The sequence below is a fragment of the Panthera tigris genome, chromosome B1 (genome assembly GCF_018350195.1).
Source record: "Panthera tigris isolate Pti1 chromosome B1, P.tigris_Pti1_mat1.1, whole genome shotgun sequence".
Classification (NCBI taxonomy): Eukaryota; Metazoa; Chordata; class Mammalia; order Carnivora; family Felidae; genus Panthera; species Panthera tigris.
In genome coordinates, this window is record NC_056663.1 from 43,976,349 (window position 1) to 43,990,048 (window position 13,700).

At 45.3% G+C, this 13,700-nt stretch overlaps 1 protein-coding gene across 1 annotated transcript in view; it reads right to left on the reverse strand.

Annotated features, from left to right (window-relative positions):
- The window catches only part of TACC1 (transforming acidic coiled-coil containing protein 1), a 120,313-nt gene extending 107,045 nt beyond the window's left edge, over positions 1-13,268 (reverse strand). Inside the window, exon 1 of the mRNA XM_007097065.3 lies at positions 13,217-13,268. The gene's annotated coding sequence lies outside the window, so the exon portion shown is untranslated. The remainder of the gene's footprint in view (positions 1-13,216) is intronic.
- Between the last annotated feature and the right edge of the window lie 432 nt (positions 13,269-13,700).

The following is a 13,700-nucleotide window of genomic DNA, read 5'->3' on the forward strand; positions in this document are numbered from 1 at the left end:
CATGAAGAAAAATTCCAAATAACTTATGTAGATACTCCAGTCTCAATAAAGTAATGCTTAACTCTCCACTCCTTAAGCATGGACTGTGCATAGTGACTTCCTCCCAAAGAATACAAAACAGAAAGAGGAAAAAAAAGAGTAACTGTACAGTGCAGAAATCTGACAAACACTGCTTCAGCCATGTGATCAAAGTTGACATCAACAGTGATAAGTCATGTTGACAGTATGTACCCCTGTCTTGATGCAAGGAAATGGTACTTCACTTCTGTGGTCTTCCTTCTAAGAACCCATAACCACAGTATAATCATGAGAACAACATAAGACAAATTCCAATTGAGATATTCTACAAAATACTGGATCATTGGTCCTCAAAGCTCTCTGGGTTGTCAAAACCAAGGAAAGTCTGAGAAACTCTCAAACCAAAAGTAACCAGAGGAGTTATAACTACTAAATGCAACGTGGCACCCTGGATGAGATCTTGGAACAGAAATTGGACATTGAGCAAGAACTAAAGAAATCTAAATAAAACACAAACTTTAGTTAATAATTATGTATCAATACTGGAATTGTGACATGGGTTCCACACAAATGTTAAATGTTAATGACAAGAGATTCTGGATGTGAATTATACTGGAACACTCTATACTATCTTCACAAGTTTTTGTAAATCTAAAACTGTTGTAAAATGAAAAGGTTACTTTCAAAAACACTCCCTTATATTGTTAAAATTAACTTTCTTATATTTAGCTGACATGATCCTCCTGGTTTTCTCCATCTTCCTCTCCTCCTCCTCCTCCTCCTCCTCCTCCTCCTCCTCCTTCTTCTCTTTCTTCTTTCTTCTTTTTCTTCTTCTTTTTCTTCTTCTTCTTCTTCTTCTTCTTCTTCTTCTTCTTCTTCTTCTCCCCCTCCTCCTCCTCCTCCTCCTCCTCATCCTTCTCCTCCTCCTCCTTCTCTTCCTCCTCCTTCTCCTCCTCCTCCTCCTCCTCCTCCTCCTCCTCCTTCTCCTTCTCCTCCTTCTCCTTCTCCTTCTCCTCCTCCTCATCCTTTTCCTCCTCCTCCTCCTTCTCCTCCTTGTCCTTCTCCTTCTCCTCCTCCTTCTTCTCCTTCTTCTTTCTTTTTCTTCTTCTTCTTCTTCTTCTTCTTCTTCTTCTTCTTCTTCTTCTCCCTCTCCTTCTCCTCCTCCTCCTCCTCCTCCTTCTCCTCCTTCTCTTTTTTCTCCTTCTCCTTCTCCTCCTTCTTCTACTTGATGATCCTCCTGGTTTTCTCTTTCTCCTCCTCCTCCTCTTCCTCTTCCTCCTCCTCCTCCTCCCCCTTCTTCTTCTTCTTCTTCTTCTTCTTCTTCTTCTTCTTCTCTCTTAATTTTTAACGTTTATTTTTGAGAGGGAGAGAGTGTGTGTGTGTGAGTGGGGAAGGACAGAGACAGAAGGAGACACAGAGCCTGAGGCAGTCTCCAGGCTCTTGAGCCGTCAGCACAGAGCCCAACACTAGGCTCTAATTCAGGAATCACGAGATTGTGACCCGAGCCGAAGTCAGATGCTTAACTGACTGAGCCACCGAGGTGCTCTGACTTGGTTTTCTTCTGAAGTTATTTTTATTTTGCATATTGTCTCATAACCACCTTCACCCATGAGGCCCAAGACCTCATTATTTTTGCCCACAGCAACCTTAGCAAATACCTAGAAAAAAGTCTGGGAATACAGTGAGCACTCAAAAAGATTTATTAGTTGAATGAACAAATACAACTAATACAACTAATACAACTGGTCTATTTTCTTTTACATGATGGTTCTTCAAACATATGGATTTGCATCCCTCCAAGTTTTCCTTACTTTAAGCTGGAAACCTCTAGATTCTTCACTTGTTTTTCACTTGACATAGGCACCTGGTACTGGCACTGGATGATGATACAGTAGTAATAAATTTATTTATTTATTTATTTATTTATTTAGTGCTTTATCATATGCTGTGCACTGTGGTAAGTAAGCACTTTTAAAACAACCTCTCTTTTAGCCACACAAAATTTATGCTTTACAAGTCAGGCATTGTTAGATGATTTCTGGAATGTCATTTTTCCTCTTAAAGAATGGCCCTAGATCTGGACTCTACTGACTAGGTGCATTCTGGACAGAGGAACTATCACCCTCTCCAATGTCTTTGTCTATCAACATGACCTATGTGGGGGATAGGTTTGCTGAAGCAGGAGTGAAGCCATGCTTTTATTGTTGTCCTCTAGCCAGTGATCATCATGCTGGTCTGTGATGAGTGAAGGAGCTTGTAGCAGACTGTAAACCAAGCATATCACTCAAGTACACTGTTTAGTTAGCTGGCTTGTTTTCACAGGAAGGCCTTCTCAATGAAGGAAGCTGTGTGTTGATTTATATTCTGATATCAGCCCTTCATCTTGTTGTGGACTGGCACTCTGAGCAGCACTGATCTAAGCCACAATTCTCAGCATTGTTTTCCTGTTCTGTGTTGTAACAGACTCAATATCTAGTGCATTCCTGCTGCCTGTCAACTTCTAGCAAATGGAACTACTCAGGGTAGAAATCCCACAAAGAATACTCAAAGATTGTCCAGAAGGAGGGCAGTTGGTGAGAAGGTGTGAGAAGGGTGAGAAGGATGTGAGAGGGTGAAATAGTAGAGAAGTCCTTAGACTGAGTCTATTTTAGTCCTGGATCTCTCATTCGCCAGCTGTTGGTAGGGAAATTCCCCTCTCCAGGTCTCATTTTCCTCATCTGTAAAAGAAGGTGATGGAGCCAGGTAATTGCTTTCAGTTTTTGTGCTCTAGGTTTTAACTCCTTGAGTCAAATGATTTCCACACACAAAATGTCCCTAGGCTATGCTTTTCCACAACTTTTGCGTCGCCATCACATCTGCCACCATTTTGTTTCCCACAATGTTTGCCTGGTGACTGAACAACTGGCCTCAGAAAGGGAATGTCACAGCAATATCCATCAGCCAGGCCCAAAGATAAGAGATTAAGAGTCTAGGGGCTGAAAGGCATCTTCTGCAATATGTGTCTCCCAATGACTGAGCAATGCTTTTGTCAAACAGAGGTGTCAATAAAAGTGGGCCATTAGAATAGTTCTGGAATTTTCTGGTACTGCATGAGGGCTTGGAAGTTACCACTCTGTCCTAACAGCAAGTAAAAAGCTGAACAGACTGAAAAATCAACAACTCTTCTTTGATCCATAAGAAAGGGAAGGACACAGGACAAACCACTGCACCCAAGATTGGAGAGACAGACAGGTGAGTACAGAAAGTCATTGCTTACCAGAGCAGAGATGCATAAGCAGAGACACCATGGAAGCCACTTGGATATCGACAAATTGATTCTAATTATCTATATGAAGAGGCAAAAGACCCAGAATAGCCAACAGGATTTTGAGGGAGAGGAACAAAGTTGTAGAAGTGACATTACTCAACTTCAAGACTTACTATAAAGCTACAGTACTCAAGACAGTGTACTGTCTTTCACTATTGGTGAAAGAACAGACAAATAAATCAATGGAACAGAACAGGGAGCATGGAAATAGGCCCACACACATATAGTCAAAGGAGCAAAGGCAAGACAATGGGCAAAGATAGTCTTTCCAACAAATGGTGCAGGGACAACTGGAACGTCCTTCATAAAACTGACTCAAAATGGATCACAGACCTAAATGTAAAATGCAAAACTATAAAACTTCTCAAAAATAATACAGGAGAAAATATGGATGGCTTTGAGTGTGGAGATGACTTTTTGATACAATACCAAAGACACAATGAATGAAAGAAATTATTAAAAACTTGGACTCATTAAAATTAAAAATTTTCTGCTCTGTTTGAAAAACACTGTCAAGAGAATGAGAAGATAAGCCACAGACTGAGAGAAAATATATGCAAAGGACAGATCTGATAAAGTTCATTACCTAAAGTTTACGAAAAACTCTTAAAACTGAACAATAAAGAAACAAGCGGAGCGCCTGGGTGGCTCAGTCGGTTAAGTGTCTGACATCGTCTCGGGTCATGATCTCACGGTTTGTGAGTTCGAGCCCCATGTCGGGCTCTGTGGTGACAGCTCGGAGCCTGGAGCCTGCTTCAGATTCTGTGTCTCCCTCTCTCTCTGCCCCTCCCCTGCACATGCTCTGTCTCTCTCTGTCTCAAAAATAAATAATAAACATTAAAAAAAAAAGAAACAAGCTGATTAAAAAATGGGCCAAAGACTATAACAGGCATTTCAATAAAGAAGCTATGCAGATGGCAAATAAGCATTTGAAAAGATGCTCCACAGACAAATATGATATGATTTCACTCATATGTGGAATTTAAGAAACAAACATGATGAGCATGTTCATTTAAGGCAAACATAGGGGAAGGGAAGCAAAAATAAGATAAAAACAGAGAGGAAAACAAACCATAAGAGACTCTTAAATACAGAGAACAAACTGAGGGCTGCTGGAGGGGTGTTGGGTGGTGGGATGGACTAAATGGGTGATGGGCATTAAGGAGGGCACTTGTTGGGATGAGCACTGGGTGTTATATGTAAGTGATGAATCACTAAATTCTATTCCTGAAATCATCATTACTATAGGTTAACTAACTTGGATTTAAATTAAAAAGATAGAATAGAGAAACAAGATACTCCGCATCATACATCATCAGAGAAATGCAAATTGAAACAGTGAGATACCACTGCACACCAATTAGAACGGTCAAAATCTGGAACACTGACAACACCAAATGCTGGTGAAGATGTGGAGGAACAGGAACTCTCATACATTGCTGGAAGGAATGCAAAATAGGACAACTGCTTTGGAAGATGGTTTGGCAATTTCTCATAAAACTAAACATACTTTTACCGTTCACTCTAGCAATTTCACTCCTTGGGATTAATGCAATGGAGTTGAAAACTTATGTCCATAAAAAATGCACACAGATGTTTATAGCATCTTTATTCATAATTGGCAAAGCCTGGAAGCAACCAAGATGTCATTCAGTAGGTGAATGAATAAATAAATTGTGGTAATCCAGATAATGGAATATTATTCAGGGCTAAAAATAAATGAGCTGTGAAACCATGAAAAGACACGGAGGAACCTTAAATGCATATTATTCAGTGAAAGGAGCCAAGGATAAGGCTACATACTATATAATTCCAACTATGGGACATTCTGGAAAAGGCAAAACTCTGGAGACAGTAAAAAGATCAGTGGTTGCCAGTGTAGGGGGATGTGGAGAAGACAAATAGGCATAGTACAGAGGATTTTAGGGCAGTGAAAACACTCAGTATGAGATTATAATGATGGGTATAGATCATTATACATTTGTCCAAACCCATAGATTGTACAACACCAAGAATGAACCATAAGGTAAACTATGGACTTCGTGTGATTATGATGTGTCAATGTAGGTTCATCTTTGGTAAAAATGGACCATTCTGGTGAATATTGTTGATAATGGGGGAGGCTATGCATGTGTAGGGGCAGGAGGCATATAGGAAATCTCTCTGCCTTCCCCTCAATGTTTTTTGTAACCTTAAATTGTTCTAAAATAAAATCTTTAAAAAATTGTTCTGAAGGAATTCACCTGTGCCTCTATCACTCTCTGTAGTAAGCTGAATAATGACCCCAAAGGTATCAGGTCCCACTCCCTGGAACCTGTAAATGTGACCTTATTTATAAAAATTTTATTTTATTTGCAAATGTAACAAAAGATTTTGAAATGGATAGACTGTCTTGGATTATCTGGGTGGGCCCTAAATGCAATTACAAGAGTCATTCTAAAAAAGGGAAGCAGAGGAAGATTTCACACACAGAAGAGGAACAGGCAATACGACCACGGAGGCAGATACTGAAGTGATGTGGCCACAAGCTAAGGAGAGTGGCAGCCACCAGAAGCTATTGAAGAAGCATGGCCCTTCAGATATCTCAATTTCTGCCCAGTGATACTGATTTTGGACTTCTGGCCCCCAGAACGGTGAAAGAATAAATTTCTGTTGTTTCAAGCCACCAAGTGTGTGGCCATCTGTTAGAGCAGCCACAGGAAACTTACATAGCCTCTTCCTAAATTTCACCTTCCTTTCATATAGATTTTTCTTTCTGTAATAAACAAAGCCACCCACATGTATCAGTCAGGATCCTGGCAGGTAACACTGCCCAGTTTGAGAGTTTGATAAAGGGACTGTAGGAGCACCTGGGTGGTTCAGTCAGTTAAGTCTCCGACTCTTGATTTCGGTTCAGGTCATGATCTCAGCTTGTGAGTTCAAGCCCCACGTCGGGCTCTGCGCTGACAGTGCTGGGCCTGCTTGGGATTCTCCTTCTCTCTCTCTCTCTCTCTCTCTCTCTCTCTGCCCCTCCCCAGCTTGTGCACACGCATGCTCTCTCTCTCTCAAAATAAATAAGCTTAAAAAAAACAAAAGGACTGTATACAAAGGTCTGAGTAGAGTGTGAGAGATCTCCAGAGAGTGTAGTTTCACATAGCTGAACAATGAGGGAGACTCCAGCACCACTCCAGGCCTAAAGGGTGAGGGAGACAGAGCTGGATGGAGAGAGAGGGCTGACAGGAGCTGTGGCCTTCGGTCAGGGGACACAGTCGGCCCCCAGCAATGCCGCAGCAAACGGGCAGAGGAATAAGCACCTCATATCACTCTCTTCCCTTCCTCTGATTTCCTGCCAGTGGCCTCTGTTGCCTGCACCTAACTTGAAGGGAGCCATTCACATCAGCCTCCTGCACACAGAGAAAAGTGGAGAAGAGTGGAGAGTGGATTTATAAGGGCACATGGAAATATATGGCAACCGCATAACTTTAATCTCTTCCCAAAACCATCCACTTAACAGACTGGTCTTAGCTCTGTGGCCTTGGGCAAGTCACCACTACTCTGAGCTTCCTTCTCTTCATCAGCAAAAGGAAGGATGTAGACTAGGAGGTTTTTACGATCCCTTTCAGCTCTGATGCTCTGGATCCTAGAAGCAGACTAAACCCTTAGCAGGCTAACGCTGACACATGCCTAGAGTCCTGACAGCTGTTTGCTTATTCAGATATCAGCAGGCCCCTCTTTTCCATGACGCACCTCCGCATTTATGCAAGCACGTGTGGGGCATGCCGGTTACTGAGCCGCTCGGAGGAAAGGAGCAGGCTGTGCTCACTCACCATGTGCACGTGTCACAGGCATGCTGGAACAGGGCAGCCAACGGCGTGCGGCGAGGAGGCAGGGGAGACAGGCAAGCCACTTACCTGATGGCCAGGACGCGGTCAGTGGGCACGTCTGCTTGTCCCTCCAGAAAGCTCCAGGGGGCCCGGGCAGCTGGTGCAGCCCTCAGGCCAGCCTGGCAACATCCCTGGCAGCCCCAGTACGGGGCGGCTGCCAGCAGCCACACACATGGTAATAATTAGCCAGAGAGTCAAACTACAGAAACTTCCAAGGGTCCAGGATGGCCCCACGTTGAACAAGGAACATATACCAAGCCTTCCCCTGCTGCCTTGAGACGTTTTGTTCTGTATTAGGTCTGCTTTTACAACTACTCCTGTCTGCTTCTGTCTCTTTGAAAACTCCTTTGGAAAGGGAGGATGAGGCCAAGGAAGAGAACATCTTCATTAGCCCCTCAGGCCTGCAAGTGTAGGAGGTGCAAACTACCCACCCTCCCCCATCCCCATACACCTTGGGTGGCCCGGGACAAACGACAGATTTCCTCCCTTCTCTTAACCCCACCCATAGTCATTAACTAGGACCCTCCATAACTCCTGATGGGCCCCACAGGAGCACTGGTTTATAGTGTGTGATTTGGGGGTGGGGGGGGCCTAACAAGGACCTATACCCCAAATCCTTTTTTTTTTTTTAATGTTTATTTATTTTTGAGAGACAGAGAGAGAGAGAGAGCATGAGCAGGGGAGGGGCGGACACAGAGGGAGGCACAGAATCCGAAGCAGGCTCCAGGCTCTGTCAGCATGGAGCCCAACATGGGGCTCGAACCCACAAACGGTGAGATCATGCCCTGAGTCTAAGTCAGACACTTAACTGACTGAGCCACCCAGACACTCTGATATCCCCAAATCCTTAAAATCCCTCCCCAAACTGCTAATTCCTAAATTCCATTGTCATCTTGTTTCCAGCAAAACAATTTGATTCTTGTTGCACACACACCCACACTTGAGGAATATGTGTTTCAATGTTGTCCAGTGAGTTAAGGGCCTGAGGAGCTTGCTGGAGGTGAGGAAGGAAGAAGAGTCTGCGTGTGAGGGATATAAGTGGAAGTGGGGCCTCCAGGAAAGACAAAAGGACACACAGAGGGGGGACCTGGGCACTGGGGAACAGCATCACCTATGTCACACTGCTGTCTAGAGCTGCCCCTGCCGAGCCGGTGCTAAAGATGTTTTGTGAGAATTCAGATAATTCAGCAGCTTCTCCATCAAGAACACGTGAGAAGCTTGCACTGCGGACCTCAGACCCTCAGAAAGGGGCTGCCTTTCCAGGGTTGGAGCAGATAGCCACCATGGAATGTGGTTAGGGGATGCCTGGGGGTCTCCCTTCTCCAAAATGCTTCCCCTCCTCACTGCCAGGGTGAGATCTAAGTCTCCCATTAGAGCCAAACCTGCGTATCAATTCATTTATTAATCACTTTCCAGTGGTTGGCTGAAAGTCAAGCACTGGTCAAAGGGAGTTCTGATGGACCACAAAAAGGATTCATTTTAGATACAGGACGCTGAGGGTATGAGGTGCAAAGCAAGGCTCAGTGGGAGGCTGCAGCTGGGACCTTCTCTGTCTTGCAGAAAGTGACAGAGATCCTTGCATAGAAGGAGGGAGGAGGGGCACCTGGGTGTCTCAGTCAGTTAAGTGTCCAACTCTTGATTTCTGCTCAGGTCATGATCTCATGGGTTTGTGTGTTCAAACCCGCCTCAGGGTCTGCACAGTGCAAAGCCTGTTTGGGATTCTCCTTCTCCCTCTCTCTGCCCCTCCCCTGCTCGCTTGCCCTCTCTCTCTCAAAATAAATTAATTAACTTAAAAAAATAAAAAATAAACTAAAATAAAGAAAAGGAGGGAGGAATTCCTGGACACAGGGACTCTGGAGAGAATGGAAACAGGTTCAGATAGCAACCTGCTTGCCGGGCCCTGCCTGAGAGTGTGCTTGCTTAGATGCAGTTACTGTGCATCCAGCACCCCGACCCCGGCCTGCCTTTGCATCTTTGACTCCGGTTCTACAAAATGCCTAAGTGCTTCACTAGACCTCATGCTGTGGGTGTTCCTGCTCCCTCCATCCTCTTCCCAACAGCACTCTTCAAACAGACAGAAATGGCCTAAATCAGGGAGGATTAGATCCACTAGAACCAAACTGTGAGATTTAAGCACCATGCGCAAACCAGACGGTCCTGAGTTAGTGCCAACCCTAGCACTTACCAGCTGTGCGTGTGTTTACGCATATTGTTTTCTTCTCTAAACTTTGCATTCTGCATTTGTAAACTGGGGATACGTACAAGTAGTACCTTGATATGCAGTTCTGAGGATTAAGCAAATGAGAAAATGCGTATGAAGCACTTGGCACAGTGCCTGGTTCATAGTAAGTGCTCAATAAATACCAATTATTAATTCATATCTTGCCTACTTTTCCTTCCAGTAAAGGTTGGCAAACTGATGCACATAGCTTTCAAAATCCTTGCAAATTTAATCTAGGCTTAGGCTCTGCACAGATTTGTTCTTTGAAAAAGCCACAAAATTCTTTTGTAATTCATGATCTCTTTACTGGCTTTTTATCTGCTATATTTAGCTCTTAAATTTTATATCTCAGCTTGAAACCCTGAAGCCATTCTTCTAAAAATATAAGTGGTTCAGCCATTGGCATTTGCTCACTGAAAGCACAAGCAATTTTTTTTTCAAAATAACAATAGGTCAGAGGTGGGACTAATTACCATAACTTCAAAGATAAATAAATTATACTTCATTTAATCAAAGGATCCAATTTGGCAAGGCCAACCCTAAAGACTAGCTGCTTTAGTTCTACCTCTTTAATCTCTAAGAGAACATCTTAATTCTTTCTCGTAAGTCCTAAGCTGGGACCCTGGTCCTTTCTGGCTGGGGTCCAGGAACAACCCTCTCCCACCCAGCTCACAGTTGAAATTGTTAGTGTCCATTTTATAGTCTCAAACACCAGGTACTTATTTCCAGATGGCCACCCAGCTACCTAAAGTTAACCCAACAACCTCTTTTACACATAATAACATATTTACTGAGTGCATACTCTGTGCCAGACACAGTTCTAAATGCTTTATGTGGACTAAACCACTTAATCATAATAATATCTCTATGAAATTGATACTGTCATTATCATCCCTCTATATGGGATATCGTTATTTTGGTAATTTGTCTAAGATGACCTAACTAATACGCGGTGGTACTAGGATTTGAACCCGAGAAGTCTGGCTACAGAGCTGTTCTTTCCCACTAAATCACACCACCTCTGAGGGAAGAAGTAAAGCTTACCAAGGATATAGCTTAAAAATCCTGATTCCACTTTTTCACAGAAGCACCCTTCCTTCCATGGAACATTCTGTCCTGGCCTTGGTCACTCTGTTCCTCCCAGCCTATTCTCTGGGGCATCCTTTGCCCAAAATATGAACAAAACACACAACAATATCCCTCTTATCCCTGTCAAACAGGGCTGCAAAAATATTCAAGGCAGTGTGGCTCAGACTCAGAGGATGGGGTTCCAAATCCACCATCAACCCTAACCAGCTGGGTGCCCTTGAGCAAGTCACTTTATGTCTCTACCTTTAGATGCCCCATCAGCAGAGTGAGGGACCTGCCCAACTGCCTAATTGGGGGGCTTTTGTGGGGACTACATGAGCTAATTGGTGTAATGTGCTTAGCACAGTGCCTGGCTCAGTAGGTAAGCTGTTATCATTAAAAGAGAGCAGTAACACTATTATGATTATTGATCATGCAGTCCGTAACTGGGAACAGAGTTGAGAAGGGCACATTCAGAAAAGACTCAGAGGGAGGCCACATTGTAATATAAGCTTGCCTGTCCCTGCACACGAGGACGGGCTGCCTGAGATGGAAGAGTTCACCTCCAGACCTGGCCGGCACACACCTCCACTGGGTGCCCCAGGGCAGGAGATGATCACTAAGTCGGAGGCAGTGGAGAGGGCCAAGTGAGAGCTTGGACAGGGAAGCTAGAAATCCTCCCGGAAATCAACTCCATCCCACAAGCAGTCATTTTCAGCCCAGACGCATGACTTGTTCCAGTTTAACGGTTCTCAAAATTGTTCTCAAAACTTTCCTTCAGCTGGGCACCCCAACATACAAGTCCATAAAGGTGGAGGTGCTTGGTTGGAAGTAGGAAGAGGAGGCTTCTGGCTGAACTCCTCCCCAAAGGGACCCTGTGTCCCTTCTGAAAGACAATGATAACCTCAGACCACAGTTTGAGAAGCATTAAAAAAAAATTTTTTTTAATGGTTTATTTTTATTTTTGAGGGACAGAGACAGAGTGTGAGCAGGCAAAGGGCAGAGAGAGAGGGAGGCACAGAATCTGAAGCAGGCTCCAGGCTCTGAGCTATCAGCACAGAGCCTGACACGGGGCTCAAACTTACGAACCGTGAGATCGTAACTTGAGCCGAAGTCAGACGCTTAACCAACTGGGCCACCCAGGCTCCCCGAGAAGCACTTTTTAAGAGAAATAAAAAGACATACTATATGAACGCTGCCCTTAGGGAGCTTGGAGTCCAGTGAGCTTGCGGCTACAGTCCTGTACTGACTGGCAAGTAAAGTCCAATGTCCCTCATGGAAGGTACAGATCCTCACAAGGCACCCTTGCTGTCACCCACATAACCCTGAGGCTTTTCAGTTGCAAGAGATCCTTCCACATTCATACCACACACTATAGGGACTGGGAAGGGCTTGCCTGCATTGTTCACTGGCTTCAATAAAATCATCTTTTAAATCTATTTTACCGCTCGCAGCTCTTCTCTAAGGTGGAGATTATCACTATGCCATTTTACAGATGAGGGACCTGAGGCTGAGGGCATTGAACTTGTCCAAAGTCACCCAACGAGGCAATGCAGGAACCAAGATTCAAATCCCCACCTTCCTGGTTTCAGAGCTTGGCAGCAAAGACCGGGGCCCCAGGCTACCTCAGTGCAGATCCCACCTCTGCCATGGGCTGGTTGTCTCTGCACCTTCAGTGTCCTCATGGGTAAGTAAAGGGGACGACAGTGACACCCACCACCCTTAGAATGGTGCCTGGCACCAGCAACCGTTGCTGTCTTGGGATCACCAGCTAATAGGTTATGACTAGTCTGTTCAATTCACGCTCTCATTTATGCAGCCTGTAAGAGAGCAGTGCAAGTGTGTGGCTCAGCAAAATACAGAGAAGTAAAAGCCACACGAGTTCAAAGAGAGGGCATTTGAGATGCTTCATTTATGACTGCTTCATAAATTTTTGAGTTACTCCTTAGGCAGAAGCCAAGCTGCGCTCTCCATGTCGGTCCCATGTCAGCACATGTGGTGCCAAGGCTGGCATTCGGCGACGCACGGCCAGGAGCACGTCCCTGACAGAGCCAAGGGCCCCACGCAGCCTCCCGGGTGGACGGGTGACCTCTGCCACGCTCATCTGGGTCTCGAACGCCACCTGGGCGGACCCATAAACGCGCAGCGCTGGTGCTCAAGGTTCCCTGGGGGCCTGCGCCACATTTCCACGCCTGGAGAAGCCACTCCAGAGTGTGCCCTTGGTGGGGGTGGGGCAGGGGAAGGAGACAGCACTGCCGGCCAGCCGGCAGAGCACGTGGTCAAGGTCCTGGGTGCCGGCTGCGCCCCAGCTCACCACTGCGAAAATGCCACTCGATCTATTCAGAGCTGAAGGTATTTACAAATGTGACATTCCAGGGACTCGAAGAAGAAGAAGAAGAAGAAGAAGAAGAAGAAGAAGAAGAAGAAGAGACAAACCTCCAAAGCCAGAGAAATCAGGGAACTCTCAGAATTCTGCCACAGCGCTTTCCATACCAGAAATCAAACAAAACGTGTGCTTCCAGGAACCCAGGAATTAAAGTTCAACTTGGAAAGAGAGGGAAAGAAACGTCGGACTTTATGGCTGTGCGTCCACGCCCCCCCCCCCCACACCCCCACCGGCAAAAGAACACCGTCAGCCCAAGGCTTAAAGGACAAGTGCCTCTTTGGCTCAATACATGTCAAAGGATCGCAAGAACGTCGCAAGAACGTCGCAAGAACGTCCGGTGCCCCCGTTCCTACCTCTTCGGCTGGGGTCCCCACGGTCGTTTCTGTCTCCCTCTTCCACCACCTGCTACCGCGGATCCATCAACCCTGCTTGGGAAGCCGGCGCTGCTGCTCAGGGAGGGGTTCCGCGGAAGGAAGGGGAGGGCAGGCACTGAGATCACGGACGTGGGGAGGGGACGGTCTCCGAACCAAGCACTTGGTCAGAGGGAAAAGGATGTTTTGTAATTTTTGGCTTGAATTTCCAGAGGCAGAACAGGAAATGTCCACTGGGGCTGGGAGGTCTAGGGAGAAATGGGCTGAGTCTCCCTTCAGAGGGGGTTTTTCTGTGGGCTCTCAACTGTGCCCTCTCTGGAATTCAAAGCTCCGTCTGAATTCTGGTGCCTTTTCCCCCTTACTCTTTCCTCTAGCACATTTTTTTTTTTTTCTTAATGGAACGTCAGCTTCGTTCCTGACATGCTGGAAAAATTTTCCTCTGCCTAAACTTGGCTCAGGAACACTC